Source organism: Sycon ciliatum, chromosome 5, assembly GCF_964019385.1.
Source record: "Sycon ciliatum chromosome 5, ocSycCili1.1, whole genome shotgun sequence".
Taxonomy (NCBI): Eukaryota; Metazoa; Porifera; class Calcarea; order Leucosolenida; family Sycettidae; genus Sycon; species Sycon ciliatum.
Genome location: NC_088647.1, coordinates 33,563,090 through 33,578,098, shown reverse-complemented (window position 1 = coordinate 33,578,098; position 15,009 = coordinate 33,563,090). Strand labels below are relative to the sequence as shown.

The window sequence follows — 15,009 nt, the reverse complement described above, 5'->3', positions numbered from 1 at the left end:
TTGCTACCACTACTAGGGACTGGCGGATTCTGCTGCAGGAGCAGTGAAATTGGCAGAACCATACAAACCTCATGGCGGGCAATTCCTCGAATTCTGCTCCATTACTTTATCCACATACCAAACATGCATGAAACTCACAAGAAAAAGTACCGAATTCTGCCAATTTTTCTGCCGGCAGAATCCGCCGGACCCTAATTGCTACCTGTCGACAGCAGCGCCCATGTAAAGATTGAATGCAACCAACGCCATAGTGCAACCTGGGCGGTAGCCAGTTCCAACGGATAAGGGTAATAATGGGTTGATATGGGGTGCAACAGATTACCATCTATGCGAATAGATGCCGACCGACTCTCCCTCTCTCCCACACACACAGCCACGCATAAACGAAAACAGGCAGCAAGATTACGCAGCTCGATTCAGGTGGCCTTGCGGACCAAGTAACGAAGGTAGAACTTACGTGTGTTCACGACGACGCTTGGACACTAGCTCTGACCTCTTGTAATTGCGGAGGGAGCGGGTCTGATCGGCCCAGGCAATATCTCGCTTCTCGGTCAGGCACAGATTGCAGCTCTTCGAGATGTTAGAGTATGTTGACGTTCTCCACACAAAGGGTGCTATAATAAGCAAACTACTCCCTATTGAAAAAAGCGGAGCAATGGCAATCGGCAAGAGCAAGCGCTTGTTTTATTGGCTTGCAACAGAATTGTGAGAAAGCAAGGAGAATAGTGAGGAACAGTGAGCAATACCAGGGAGACTGTGTCATGCATTTTGCGAAGACTAGCGTTTCCAGTGTAAGAAGAATCTAGAAATCAAAGCAGACTCTAAGGAGAAATCATGTAGAATGCGTGGAGAATGTCTACCGAGAAGACGGTCGAGACAGACGAATGAAAGAGCGAGCCAGGGAGTTGTAATCTGCTAAAGTTAGTTGAGAGCGTGTGGACACACATTAAGATCTGTGAGGTATCAGAGTAACAAGCTGCTTTGGCTGTAGGAAGTAGACAAAAACGATACTTGATGTATTCTGCTGTGATGGATGAGTCACGCACCCTGGTTTCGTTTTGCCTGCTAGCGCTAAGTGCTACATGTAAATCGTGAGTGAACAAAGACCACACACTACTACTACTACTACCACTACTACTACTACTACTACTACTACTACTACTACTACTACTACTACTGTGATCTGTATCTCTCTGTTGTGTGTGGGTGTGTCTGCGGTGAACGCAGAGGTCAGCTAGCTGGCAAAAAACGATACTTGATGTATTCTGCTGTAATGGGTGAGTCACGCACCCGGGTTTCGTTTTGCCTGCTAAGCGCTAGCTGCGATGCGCAGCCACGTACTTTAGGGGCTGCAGTGCAGGGTCCCCTACATTCACCCCGACTTCCCCAAGTTCGGGGGCCACTTTGCAGCATTATTGCTGCCGGCTGTGCTGACACGCTTTGGGTAATCCTGAGATAAAGATTCCTATTATTACCGGCATGCAGAGGCGTGACTTCGCCTCTGCATGCCGGTAGGCCATTTCTAATAGGTATCGATTTCTGAGGAATGGGTTTGCTCCCCACACTGGAGCTCACGCTATTTCACTGACTTGACTTGACTGACTCACGACTGCCATCTGGCCTCGAATGGGTTTCAAACCGTTTACACGAGAACCACAAGACGTTGTGAAAACGGGCGATCACACGCAGGCTGGAGTTAGCACGTTAGGGCTTGGCGCAAGGGTGGGAAGTAACACATTAGTTGGAGTTGGCGCGTGCAAAGTGTGTTTCAATCGTTTTCGTCCCGTTTCGTTCTCGTGTAGACGGCAAAACGTGTTATTACTACGAGCCTCGCACTCAAAACATGCCGCCGCCAGGCCAACGTATTGCACGTCACCATTACGCGCCGAAGTGTACACTCTTTACGTTTTCGTGTAAAACAGCGAAGAAAAGTTTCGAAAACGATTGGAAAACGTTTTTCAATTGTTGTCGTGTAAACGATTCCTAAGTGTGACCTACATTAATCATCGCAGTGAGTACAAGTACCAACCGTACAAACTAACTTCGTTGCACTCTGCCAATTGCAATACCATTTTCCTTTCCCTGGCTGTAAAATCAAGGCGGAGGCTGAGCCGCGGAGCGCTCTGGCGAGACGGGACGCTCTGCCGATACTTTACCGGCGGTAATAATAATAATGATACTATTCGCGGGATCCGCGTCGGCATCGCTTGAATGTTCACATAGACACACACTAGCCTTCGCATCCGCAGGCCACCACTATGCCTGTTCACCTACTTGTAACCCCTAGCGGCGTAGAAAAAGTAATACAGTTAGTTCGCGCATCCACGTTACCACAGGCTTTATGAGATCAGAGTAACACTGCACGAAAATAATGTACTGTCTGAGCCAGTGAGCCCAGCAGCTGCCAGTTATTATGTTCCAGTGCCAGAACGCAGTTACGCCACATGTTTCTCTCAAGTAATTAGTTCAAGTGAGTCCACTTGAGTGGCACCTGGAACTACATATATTTTTTTCCTTTTCCAGTCGCCAGATAAAAATATTACGGGTACTGACGACTGTGAGAGAAAACACTGGTCTTGTACCTGGGGATGGTGGAGTTAGGTTGGAGTGTCTGCAAGCAGAGACTTGATCTCGGCGAGTCAGTTCGGGACCAGCCAGCAGGAACAGCGACTGGGACTTGCCCGTGGAGTGGTCTACATATGGACAGGATAATTTGGTCAGACATCTAACTAATACTTCCTTATTCTAAGTCTCATGCTGGATGGAGTGGAAACTGGAAACCATGGATCCTACGAACTCTAAGTAGCACTTCTCCCTCAGCTGCGCCAGCCTTCGCTGCTCCTGCGCCCGCCCGCCACATCCACAACTAACCATGCATTCATTACTGACTGGCGAACAATGTCAGCTAATTTCAGGCATGGTATTTTCTTTCCTGTCTTCCTAGCTTCTTTCAGTCTTCCTGTTATACATGTGTATTCAGTCTCCTTTACGCAAGTGTGTGAATCCAGTTTAGTTCGGTAGGCGCCTGATCATGGCGAACCACGGTCTACCACACTAACCTTGGACAATGTGTGCGAGAATGCCCAACGCGTGAAATCACATGGTCCAGTTTAGTTTTCGAACTGCGAATTTTCCTGGGAGTTTGCGCTGGCGTTGTGCAGCAAGTGTGCTGTTTTTCAGTTCCCATTTGGAGGACGGTTCTTTCCCTTTTGACACCGAGAAGTCGTGTGAACCTGTCCTGGTGTGCTACTATGCAATGATTTGTTAAGTTCATTCTTCTGTCTACTCCAAACGTTATTAATCCGAGTTAATTTTCCGATTTTATTTGCCATATTCAATCGGTACCAACGCATTCGTAACTCCGATTAGTAACTTCGCCTCTGCTCTGTTTTGTTTTGAACTGTATACGTATGTTTAACTCATTGGATTTCTTTGTATTCTGTATCTCGTTATCGTTATCTTTTCCTCTAGCCCTCTCGCTTAGGATGAGCTTTCTTTTTATGGCAGCTTAAGCGAAGGCTATATACCTGCTTTATGCAGGTTGATGCTAACGCGAACAAGCAAAATAATAATAAATATTTCAGTTAAAGTTCTTCTGGTAATTCTTACAATGCTCACACCACCTCCTACTCCCAGTGTGTGACTTCCTATGCATTGTTGTGCCTGCATTTTCTGACATTTCACATCACGAGGACGTGATCTTAATCTTGGTTGGGCGAGTGTAGTATCCTGCATCCACGCAAACTGTTAAAGCGGACCATGATGCATGTACATTCACATGGACCTAAGGGGCCGTCCGTAAATATCGAACTTTTTCACCAAACGAATTCTTTTAGTTTACACCCAAGCCCCCCTCTCTCTCAGAACGTAAAACATGTTGACATGTACAAAAAGTCGCAAGTGTGTTACTGCCATTTACATGTATGAATACTGTTTGAAACGAAATTGGTCAACCCCCTCCCACCCCATAACGAAATTATTGCGAAAACACTACGATATTTATGGGCAACACCACTAGCACTCTGACACTTCTCTTTACAACATTCGGCTGACAAGTGACAGGTCTTACCAAGCACACAGTAGCACGCGATCCCATCACCTATTGCACTGACTTACATGTACATGCACATGCACAACACACTACAGAACAGCAAGGACAATCAAGCCTTGTTTGCTGCTACCTTGTTCTTGCTGCTACCACTTCAATTTTCATGCTCTGGCAAGCGTCAGACAACAAACAAATCTTGATTTTTTTAAATTTTTTACTTGAAACCACGCACCCAAGTAAAAGAAGAAAGAAGCAGGACATGGCAAAACAACAGACTAACAAGACATTGACTGAATGGGGCTGCAAATGCAACGCAGCGGTGGTGATGGGGTGCTGCAGGCTCCGCCGACCAATGGTCTCGGCATCCGCGCCTACTTCACGCATCAGAAAATCGGGAGAAGAAGAGAAACAAAAAAGATTGAAAACAAAATATAGCGAAAGGTAGAGTGTGCAGAGAGAGATATAGAGAGAGAAAGAAAGAGAGAGAGAGAGAGAGAGAGAGATAGAGAGAGAGAGAGAGAGAGAGAGAGAGAGAGAGAGAGAGAGAGAGAGAGAGAGAGAGAGAGAGAGAGAGAGAGAGAAAGAGAGACTGAGAGAGAGACTGAGAGAGAGAGAGAGAGAGAGAGAGAGAAAGAGAGAGAGAGAGTGAGAGAGGGAGAGAGCGAGATATAGAGAGAGAGACAGAGAGACAGAGAGACAGAGAGACAGAGAGACAGAGAGACAGACAGACAGAGAGATACAGAGAGAGAGAGAGAGACAGAGAGACAGAGAGAGAGAGAGAGAGAGAGAGAGAGAGAGAGAGAGAGAGAGAGAGAGAGAGAGAGAGAGAGAGAGAGAGAGAGACAGACCGAGAGTAGAGAAAACATGGAAAAATGAGAGCAATATCTACATGTAGATACTAGATAGGTACGATTAGACTGAGTCAGTAGCCCACATCCAGTTCTCGGCGCGCAGGTAGCGGTATACCTCTGTCTTGAATGCCTGCATTCGGCTGCGATGGGGAGGATGCAGGAGCAGATCACAGGGCAATGCATTCCACTGGTGAAGCACACTGTGGGAAAATGTTCGCTTCAGGACTAACGGGGTAGAGGCTGGCAGGCTGGCGTCCAGTTGAAACTGGTGGCCAGCAGCGCTGGCATGGTCGCTCCGGGTTCACGGGTTGGCCGACTGCTGACGTCGAGCTGGTAGAACCGGTTAACCGCGAGAAGTTGAGGTGGGCCCGTAATTAATTGTAGCTTGTATAAACAAGCTAGGGCAGCTACTGTCCGTCTGATTGCCAGACTGGGCAGGATTGCTCCCGGACCGATGATTCTGAGGACGCTGTGCTGGACTCGTTCCAGTTGGCTGAGGTGGCTGGATGACGCTCCAATCCAGATAAGTGGGGCGTACTCCAGCAGCGGACGAACGAATGCCTTGTACACGGTTATGCGCCCAGCCGGAGGGAGAAGATGAGCTGACCGGCGCATAAGACCAAGTCGCTGCCTTGCCTGGGTTGCAACAGACCGGAGGTGCTTCCCAAAAGACAGCTTCTGGTCAAAAAGGACGCCTAGGAGGGTGAATGGCAGCAACGAAATAGGGCGGTAGTTCTTGAGCACAGAACGCGAAGCCTTTTTGTGGATAGGAACCACGTTTGCCATTTTCCACATCTTTGGTTGAATGCCTCGCCGGAAGCAGAGGGAAAAAACAGCTGACACAGTGGTGAAGCTAGTTCTTTGGCACACTCCTTGAGCACCCGGGCAGATATTCCATCCGGTCCTGATGCCTTTCACGTATCCAGTCTAGCCAGAACTCGGCGCACTGCTTCACGTCGGAAGTGAATGGTACTGATCGGTTGGGATGTGGGCAAGTCGTGGGGAGGGAGATCAGCAGCGGAGATATTGTCGCCGGGGATGTTGCACTTGTTTGCAAAGAAGAGTCCAAATGCCTCCGATATCTCTGCACTTGTTGCGTACTCGTGGCCATCAGCGTCAGCAATCAGCGGTATCTGTATGGCGCCCCATGCCACTTGCACACTTGAGCTTTGTACACCACTGCTTGCTGTGCATGAACCCGTTTGATAAGCTGCGGCGTAGGCTGTCCTCCTTAGCCTGACGGGCTCGGAAGAGGGTTGCAACAGCCTCATTGACAGACGTCACAAATTGTTGTCTCAGCATGGCGTCCTGGGAGGCGCGCCACCAGGGCCGCCAATGCCTGTCGTTGATGGCCATTGCCCGCATGCACTCCGGTGTTCACCACTTTGGATCCGATGGCTTGGTGGTCATCGCCTTTGACGGAATGAACTGGGCGACGGCGGTGGATATCGTGGCAGTCACCCGCTGGCAAGAAGTTTCGTGATATGATCTAGCAAGAGTAGTGTACTGTAGGATCTAGCTTACAGAGGAATTACATATTGTGCTCCAAAGGGAGGGATATGTTTGGGATCGGGTACTTCAAAGTTGCTTAATCCTGCTGAACAGGTCCTACATTTCCCTGGGCTTGGTGAATCATGGTAAGTAGCGCCCTAAAACAAGATATCACGCGTCCGTGCATCACATGCACGGGAAAAATGCATTCGGTTCTTTGGGAAAAGGTCGGAGCACCCCCCCTCATTCTGGATCCTGCGAACGCCCCTGATAACATACGTTAAGAAAGGCTGAATCGACATTTGTGTATACTTTATTCACGCAATAAAATGATGAAACTAGGAAGAAATAGCGTAGAGAAAAATTAGGATTAAGGGCGACACTACGGTAATGAAAACGTTCTTTTGCCGTAAGATTCAGAGTATCTATCTGAGGCTGGGTGTATCTCGATTTAAATATTAAACAAACGGCGTGGAGACAATAATTAAATTTTGATAACCGCAATCACTGATAAGAAAGGCCGAATCGACTTTTGTGTATACTTTATTCATGCAATGACGTATGTAAAACGGTGGAGACTATGTGCAGATACAGGAGAATCATCCCAACAAAATCTACACAGTGTGCGTGTATTTGAATGCACATACACATATACTAGACTTAGTTATCGAAAAGGTTAATTATGAGGAGGATAATTATAATGATCTTCTTGACCAGGTTGGGTTTATCTTGCAGCTTTTGATGGTGCTTACAGCTAACTAGCAATTTCATGCTATCTTTTTGACACCTAATAATCAAGGATCGTCTGAGAATCAAGATGGCATACAGCATTTTGTTGCAGAAGTCGCAGTATCAAAGTAGCACATACATTTTGTACATGTACTTGCACAGTCATGTAATACAAGCACATGTGTGAGTTTGCTGCAAATACGCGAATGTCCTCTCGGCTGTGGCCGCAATTAATCATGGCGATAGAACACGCTGCAAATCGTATTGCATATCACATAAACATCTTCGGGATGGCGTAGTCGTTTATCAGGGAAAATGTAGCATAGAAAAAAGACATGTTCCCTATTAGAGCAACATCCCAGTGACGCTACACGTCTTTTCACAGGGAACAATTCACACACGCCACCCGGCTCTGGGTACAAATACAGGCTATGGCTTTTGGTGTGGATTACGATCAGCGCAATAACTTCTTCCAAACTTTGAAGTAGCGGAAAATACTGACCCCAACAAGCGATTGAAATAATTATATGTAGAAAAGAAAAAGGACATATGGAAACGAGTTAAGAGTAATTCTCCACCACTGTAACTAGATACTACATTATTATACAGTCAGAAAGTGCAACAACTAGGCACAAAACTGACGAGTAGTGAGACATTCGATGTCCTGACACATAGCTTCAACACATCTCCGTAGCTCAATACCCGAGTTTCGAAATAATTATAATGAAAGGTACTAACCTTTTTCACATCAAGCCCTGTAGATTAGAAGCCATCAAACATCTAACGTCTGCTTCAGCACAGAAGCAGGTCACAAAGAGACGGTTCTCATCTGCTCCGCACCGCATCTGTTCGCTTTGTACAGAAGGCAAAGCGAAGTTTAAAAGGAAGCTGTTCGGCAGTGTGTTGTGTCCGCTCGTTCACTTCACTGCCATCACACCTTGCATTCAGTGTTGCTGTGAGGGGGTTGCTCTGGAGAGGTCTCATACATTTCAGCCCCTAACCGTTGTGGTAATGTCCGCATGGTACCGTGTAGACGGAGAGAACGCGCTGCAACAAACGTGTATACGGTACCCCAAGCGAAAATTGAGTGCAGCAGGAGCGGTCCCTAACTTCATGTACCATCGTGGGTGCCACCTGGAATGGGTAGGAAACAAAGGAAGTCCTGTTTCAGTGCAGCGTCCCAAGATCCACTTGCGCCACGTTCGAGGCCGTTGGCTGGTGCTCACTGCGTACGATGATTGTGATGCGACTCTGTGGATAGGGTCCGGATGCCCAGTCAGTGTGACTTTACGCCAGTGAGGTTGCGAAGTTACACATTATTCTGAAACGGGTATAGAAGTTGGCTTCTGTCAATTCCGTTGTATTGCAACACACATGGTTGCTTCCCAGGATATGGTAGCGAGCGCGTCATCTAGGAATACCTCTTTCGTATCCTTCTTCTTCTAAGAGGCTGGACGGCTGCAGACGATTTCAATATTCTGGAACGTTCTCACTACCCGGGTCAAGCATCCCCCATTGGAAGCATGGAAAATATCGTCAGTTTGAGCTCATTTCAGGGGTTGGATGGTGGATGTAAAAGGGTTGCAGTGTGTTGCACTGGCATCTAATGCTTATGTTATACAAGTGGGTTTGGAGAGCGGTGTGTCAGGGACATTCCAACGCCGCGCATACTGGCACAATGAAAGTGACTAATTATTATTATCACCACGGCCACACCAGGTATTGAGTGTGCCATTCACTCTTCAGTGCACAATGCAAAACGCCTATTACAGGACGCGCAGTGCTTATCTCTACGGCGATACCAAGATTACAATGACACTGTGGCAAACCCTAAATGGAAATGAGTAGGATCCTGACAAGGGCGCTCCGAACTGGTGTAGTTTCATTCTTGTGTAAACAGGCTGGCCATTTGTGCTTTGGACTTCCGAACCGGCGAGATGTTGTGTGCATCTGCGACAACACCTGTAAATCCGACTAACGCTGATCTCCATGGTGTTCGTCGTGCGATGCTTCAAACACCTCTAGAGTACATTAATCACACAACACATGCTACAGGGTAATTCGATTCGTTTCCACTCATATTGCTTGCTCCGAAATCATCAGGAAACAGTCTCTCCTGATGGTTGCGTAGCGATGGAAACTCGGGTAGATACCAATAGGGTTTGAAAGTGCTACGTCACAGCATAGCAATGGCATAGCAACAATTAGAAAAAAAACTGGATCCATCTGGATCCAGTTTTTGTATGGATCCAAGCACATTTCAAGCGGTCTGATTCACAGCAAGGTGATGTAGCCAGTGAAACTGACTGATTTGGCTAGTGGGGGCGGGGTGACAACTGGTGGCGAAGTAAAAGTCGCACCTGCATACGACAGGAGTGGGTTGCTATGCACCCACCTACCCAGGCAATAGCAAAGTCACACCTTAGTGGATCCAAAATAGAAATCTGATGTCAATTTACTACTCCCAGGCCGTTTTTGACACTGGGCCTGTTTGTGTTTGGGAAAGCTCAGGAACGCTGATCTATCAGTTGTCTGATGGCTGCCTACTTGAATTTCAGAGTCACAGCACTTCTTAATTTTCTTCTTGTTTGTATGCTATCAAATAATTATGAAGAAAGGATAGTCATGGTAGGCAGCATCACATTTGAGTCCATCCAAAGCTCCTCAGATTGGCCAAGTCGGTAGACTACTCTGAAACGCGTCCGGTAGACTGGTCAGACACAAACCCCTGCCTCATGTGAGATGTTTTATTTGTTACATAATTTTTTCCTTGTGCTTCAAGGGCGGTGTATCATGCGCTGAGGTAACTTCGAGGTGTGTTCTACATTGTCTCTAAATATAATCCTTGACCTTAGATCCAGGCAAGCAAGTAAGTTCCTAGTAAATACAAGTGTCCCGTATGGCTCCTCGAAATGATAAAATTGCAAGCTGCACAAGAAATCCGAAAAATTAATGGCACCAACGCTTGCACTCTTTCTATATTAGGTTTCCATGGTTGATGACTGATTGCTATAATGTTCTCTTCCACCCTGCTCACGCCCTTACGCAGCCTTTGGGCGTAATTCAATTCATTCGAAGTACATGATTGTACATGTATAATACTGCTGCCCAGAATGCCATTGAATATCCGGATTCACGCTCACCGGCGTGCACGGCAAACACAAGCGACTACGACTTCTTTTGGCGCGCCGAGCCGCCACAACGGTGTTCAGAATTGGCCTCGCAGTGAAAGATGAATCTTAGAGTGAACCGTGACAAATCAGGAATTACTTTGTTTTTGTGCGTGTAGGGAGTTCTTGCAGTTAACGCTGCGGAAACCACTCTGTTGTCTGACTCTTGATTCGTAGCGTCAACATCGCGTAGCAGAGGACAGATTTAATTTTAGAGTGCAATTACATGCACATATACATGTATATTTGTAGTGCCCGTGGTAGCAAGTATTCTTAAATCATACAGAGCTCTACACTGTTTACTCAGGACAATGTCAGCACACATCAAGCAGCACTACATGTATACCACTGTGTCGCCAACATGTCGTAACTAAGGTTCATGTGGACGCACGGAACAGAACGCACCGGTGGTGTCCTCTGAAGTCTTGTTTGGCAGGGACATGTCCTCTCTCATCATGAAATGCGTCACACACTCATGTCATGTTTCTCTTATAAGATTGCATGCTTCACACTCTCATGTAATATTTCTTTCCTTTCTTCGTCCTTTTGCGAGAGCTTGGACAATCCACTTGTCCAGGCAAGAAGGCAGCAGTGCCTGTTCATTCTGGCGAAGTAAAATAAAATAGTTATACTAACCAACCAACCATGTTCATGGCACAGGTGTTTTGCTTTAATATTGAAGTGTGTTCAGATAAGAAGTACATTGTACATGAACCTCGGATACTAAGTACATGTACATGTACATGCTAGTAGTACTAGTACGTTTGATGTTCCCATCGGGAACGTATTATCAGTAGGTAGCGGCGGGTTTTGCTTGAAAAGGTGGCAGATTCTGCTCGGAAAGCAGTGAAATTGGCAGAAATATACAAACCTTATGGCGGGCAATTCCTCGAATTCTGCTCCATTTCTTTATCCACATGCCACACATGCATGAAACTTACCAGAAAAAGTATCGAATTCTGGCAATTTTTCCGGCGGCATAATCCGCCGGTGCCTAATTTTCAGAGCTCCTTTGAATAGGCAGGCAAAGTGGGATAGTCCAAGACCATGATTGAGAAACAGAGGGTACCAGGTTCAAGTCCTGCTCGTAAGCCGGAAGATTTTTTCAAGCCGTGCCGCGACCGACAGTTAATTGGGAACTCGTGGCCTGGCATGAGGGAAACATGGATGCAGTGGATGGGATTTTCGGTCTTTGACCACTTTGTGGTGGTTCTGATCTACTCACCTCCCACCGCTTCAGGATCTGCATCTCCGCCTTCATCCAAGAGGGCGGTGGCATTCCTGCGGATGCGGAAAACTCGGAATCTAGCCGAGTCTCACGCGAACCGTGAATGTTTTTTGAACATTGATCGAGTGATGGTTATTCTAGAATGAAGACAATGGCAATGGTCCGAATTTCCTGATTATGAGGCTAAGTACATGTATATGTATAACAGTGTGCCCGTGCCTCTCATAACTCTCACAAGGCGTAAGAGAACACAGGACATGTACAGTGTATTATGCAGATGTTGAGCACTTGGCAGCACGGCGAGCATATGCCAGAACGGAATGAGCAGTTCCACTCACCAGGCTGAAATTGAGCATGTCAACATACTCCGGAGTGCATGTCTGTAAAGAGGCTTAGTGATTGGTTCCCCGCTAAAGGCGATGAACCGTTACACCCACTTGTACGCGATTTATTTCCGTTGATTCAGCAAAACACACCCAAAGCTACATGTACATGTGAACATTTTTACACAGTCATCCCTTCTCTTCCACGTCGCAGTCTCTCTCAACACCTTAACCACTCTCACTGTAAGCGGCACATCAGTTGTACAGCAATTGCATGTCTAATCGGTACCTGCTGCAGCGCTGAGATCCCTACTAACCTCCCTGGGTACAATCAGTACTACAATGTAGATGTTTTACATGTTTAAAGAGTCGGCGTGGAAAATTTTGAATAACATAAACATCCTTAAAAATTCCATGAACTTGTTGTCTGGCCATGGCTGCATCTATTATATTCTTTTTTTTACATGTTTGATCATCAAAAAATTCTAATTGTCCGCAAACTCCAACGCAGCCACTTAGACATTTAGGAAACTTCACTTCTTAACTCCAAACTCCAAAAACGGTCTCTTCACTGCGATTTCGCTCGTAACGAAATCGCAGTGAAGAGACCGTTTTTGGGGTTTGAGTTGAGAACTGAAGTTTCCTAAATCATCAAATTTTATGTTTATCGCCCAACCGGCTGGAATGGTGTCGAGGTTCTGATGCTTTTCTTTCCTTTCAAACAAGATAAGAGTGTGTGCAAATTTGGTGTCGAGTCATAAATATCTATTCCAGTGAACTCTTTGCAGGGAACATTAATTTAACTTATTATTTTTTACAGAAACATGCTTCCCTTTTGTCTTCGGGTTTGTACTTTATGGATTCTCCACAGGCCTAAATCAGGGGAGTATCCGTATCATTTTGCGCTGGTCATATGTTATGGAACGTAGAAGGATTGCACGTCTCGCTGGTGTCCGCCATTGGTATAGATGAGTCATTGTCACGTGGTGCTCAGTCGCCTGGTAAGCTGCTAGGTCAGCATTACCAGACCTCAGGAGCGGATCCCAGAGTGAATAGTTGAACCAAACGCAATGAAGACTTGTCAACAGATTTGTATTATTACATGTATGTCGAAAAGAAGTCATTGTACGCAACCAGGGGAAAAAAAGTTGGCTTGTCATTGAAATACGAGCTTGTAAACTAATCTCAGAGTGACTAGTTCAACCAAACGTAATGAAGACTTGTCAACAGGTCTATATTATTAATTTAATCGAATAATAAGTCAATGATAGACAAGAGGGAAAAGAAGGAGATTAGGTCAGTTCTATCAGATCTTTAGCTACTTTGCTTCCCAGTGGAGCTTGCGTACCCAAAGAAATACTTTGCCTCATTGAGAAACAAACATGGACTGTATGAGACATTGTGAAATACCGGTATCCACAGGAACACTACCACGCGATGCAGCTCATAACAAAAGGGGGTGGGGTGGGGATGAGTAGATCATGCCCACCACCAAGTGCCTCACTGCAAGCCTACCCAAAATGTGCATAGCCTCCATCAGTAGGAGACACGGAAATCAACGAATGAAGCGGAGGAGGTATTTTCATGGCATTGGTTTTCATATGAAGCGCTTTGGGATGACCCCAAAACGCGACATTGAAAACAAACACCTCTTTAGAATTGAGATTCCTCTATCCATCTGCTTCGTGAGTATAACCCGATTATACGAGTGTAATTACTGTGTGCAGTTTTCTGAAAGCCTCTCAAGGGCGATATGACAACTTCAATTGTGGCATATATTCAGCTAGCTAAGGATTAGATGGGCATCTCTTAGTAATCCATGGTTATGGTAATTTGCGTGATACTCGATTGTCATTGACAGCCTGTGTGTGTGTGTATGTGTGTGTGTGTGTGTGTGTGTGTGTGTGGGTGTGTGTATGTGTGTGTGTGTGTGTGTGTAGGTGTGCAGCGGGGTCAGTAGGCCTCTTGTACCCGAACGAAAGCTGTGCGACGTTTTTGCTGGTATTATTATTTTATTTTAGTATGGTTCAAGTGCAAGGTTAAGTGCATGTTGATACATTTACATCCCATCCACAGAATACTAATACTAGATGACTGCCAAATCCTTATACAGTGTCACCTGCCCCCGCACTTGCAGCGTTGGTGATTGGAGATTAGTCTGGAAAACGATATGTCAGAGTCTGCCACAAAAATGTTGACAGCAAGGAGTATGGCTAATCCCCAGCGGGTTTGTGTCTACGGAAATCGCGTACGATGGGGTCTCACCTTACATGCAAACCCTGTTTGACCCATGGTATTTCCCTAGGAGACATGACATTGTGATAGCCCCTGTCAGAAGGACGACTGGTTGAGGGATCTACTGACGCATTTCAGGCATTTGCAACGTGTGAGTTCGCAAATAAAAATACGATGTGATATTGTTCAGCAGGGGACAAGAAGAATGGATTCACGTGAATTGGGTTCAAGAACTCTACCCTTTCGCCATCGACCGTATGAGCCACTCTTTTACAAAATTTTAAATGCCCACATACATGGATTTTGCCTGCGCGAGCCACAATGGTACGATGTAGGGAAAAGCAAAGCGAAAGCACATTATGAGCAGCCGTCAAAGAGCGGCACACCTATCGTGCTGTGCTACAAGGCATGGATTTCATCGGTCACCGCCTTTCTGTTGCCCATCTAAGGTCCTGACTAGTGTACGATTGTGGGTTTCTAGAGCATGGGCACGAGCATAACACCACGAATTGATAAAGAAGAGTCCCCTGCCATGATGGCGGTTTCTGGGAGAGCTATTGGTGTTTAGTAGTGTTTAGTGCTTTGTGATTCATTAGTGCCTGTTCTGGGTTTATTGTCATTCCTTACGCGTTGCTTATGCTGTCACATGCATGCTGTCCACACATTGAGTGATATGCTGTAACACAATTTTTACTGGCGGCGAGGGGACAATCATTAAGATCAGCTTGCAGCCCTACCGTTCTCCTGTCGTGCAGTAGGTTCTATATCCAGTGATCTAGAACAGGAGATATTGAGCAGAATTCATTTCGACAATTCACATTCAACCTATACAGTACAAAATGGGTGCTCCGTTTTAGTTTTGTTTTTCTTTTGTTTTTCTTCTCCTTTCTTCTTTTTAGTTTTGTTTTTCTTCTCTTTTTCTTTTGCTTTGCCC

The 15,009-nt window shown here is 46.0% G+C and overlaps 1 protein-coding gene across 1 annotated transcript in view; it reads right to left on the bottom strand.

The window, feature by feature from the left end:
- The window catches only part of LOC135818402 (early growth response protein 1-like), a 37,383-nt gene extending 36,748 nt beyond the window's left edge, over positions 1-635 (bottom strand). Inside the window, exon 1 of the mRNA XM_065331766.1 lies at positions 458-635. The gene's annotated coding sequence lies outside the window, so the exon portion shown is untranslated. The remainder of the gene's footprint in view (positions 1-457) is intronic.
- Positions 636-15,009: the final 14,374 nt, after the last annotated feature.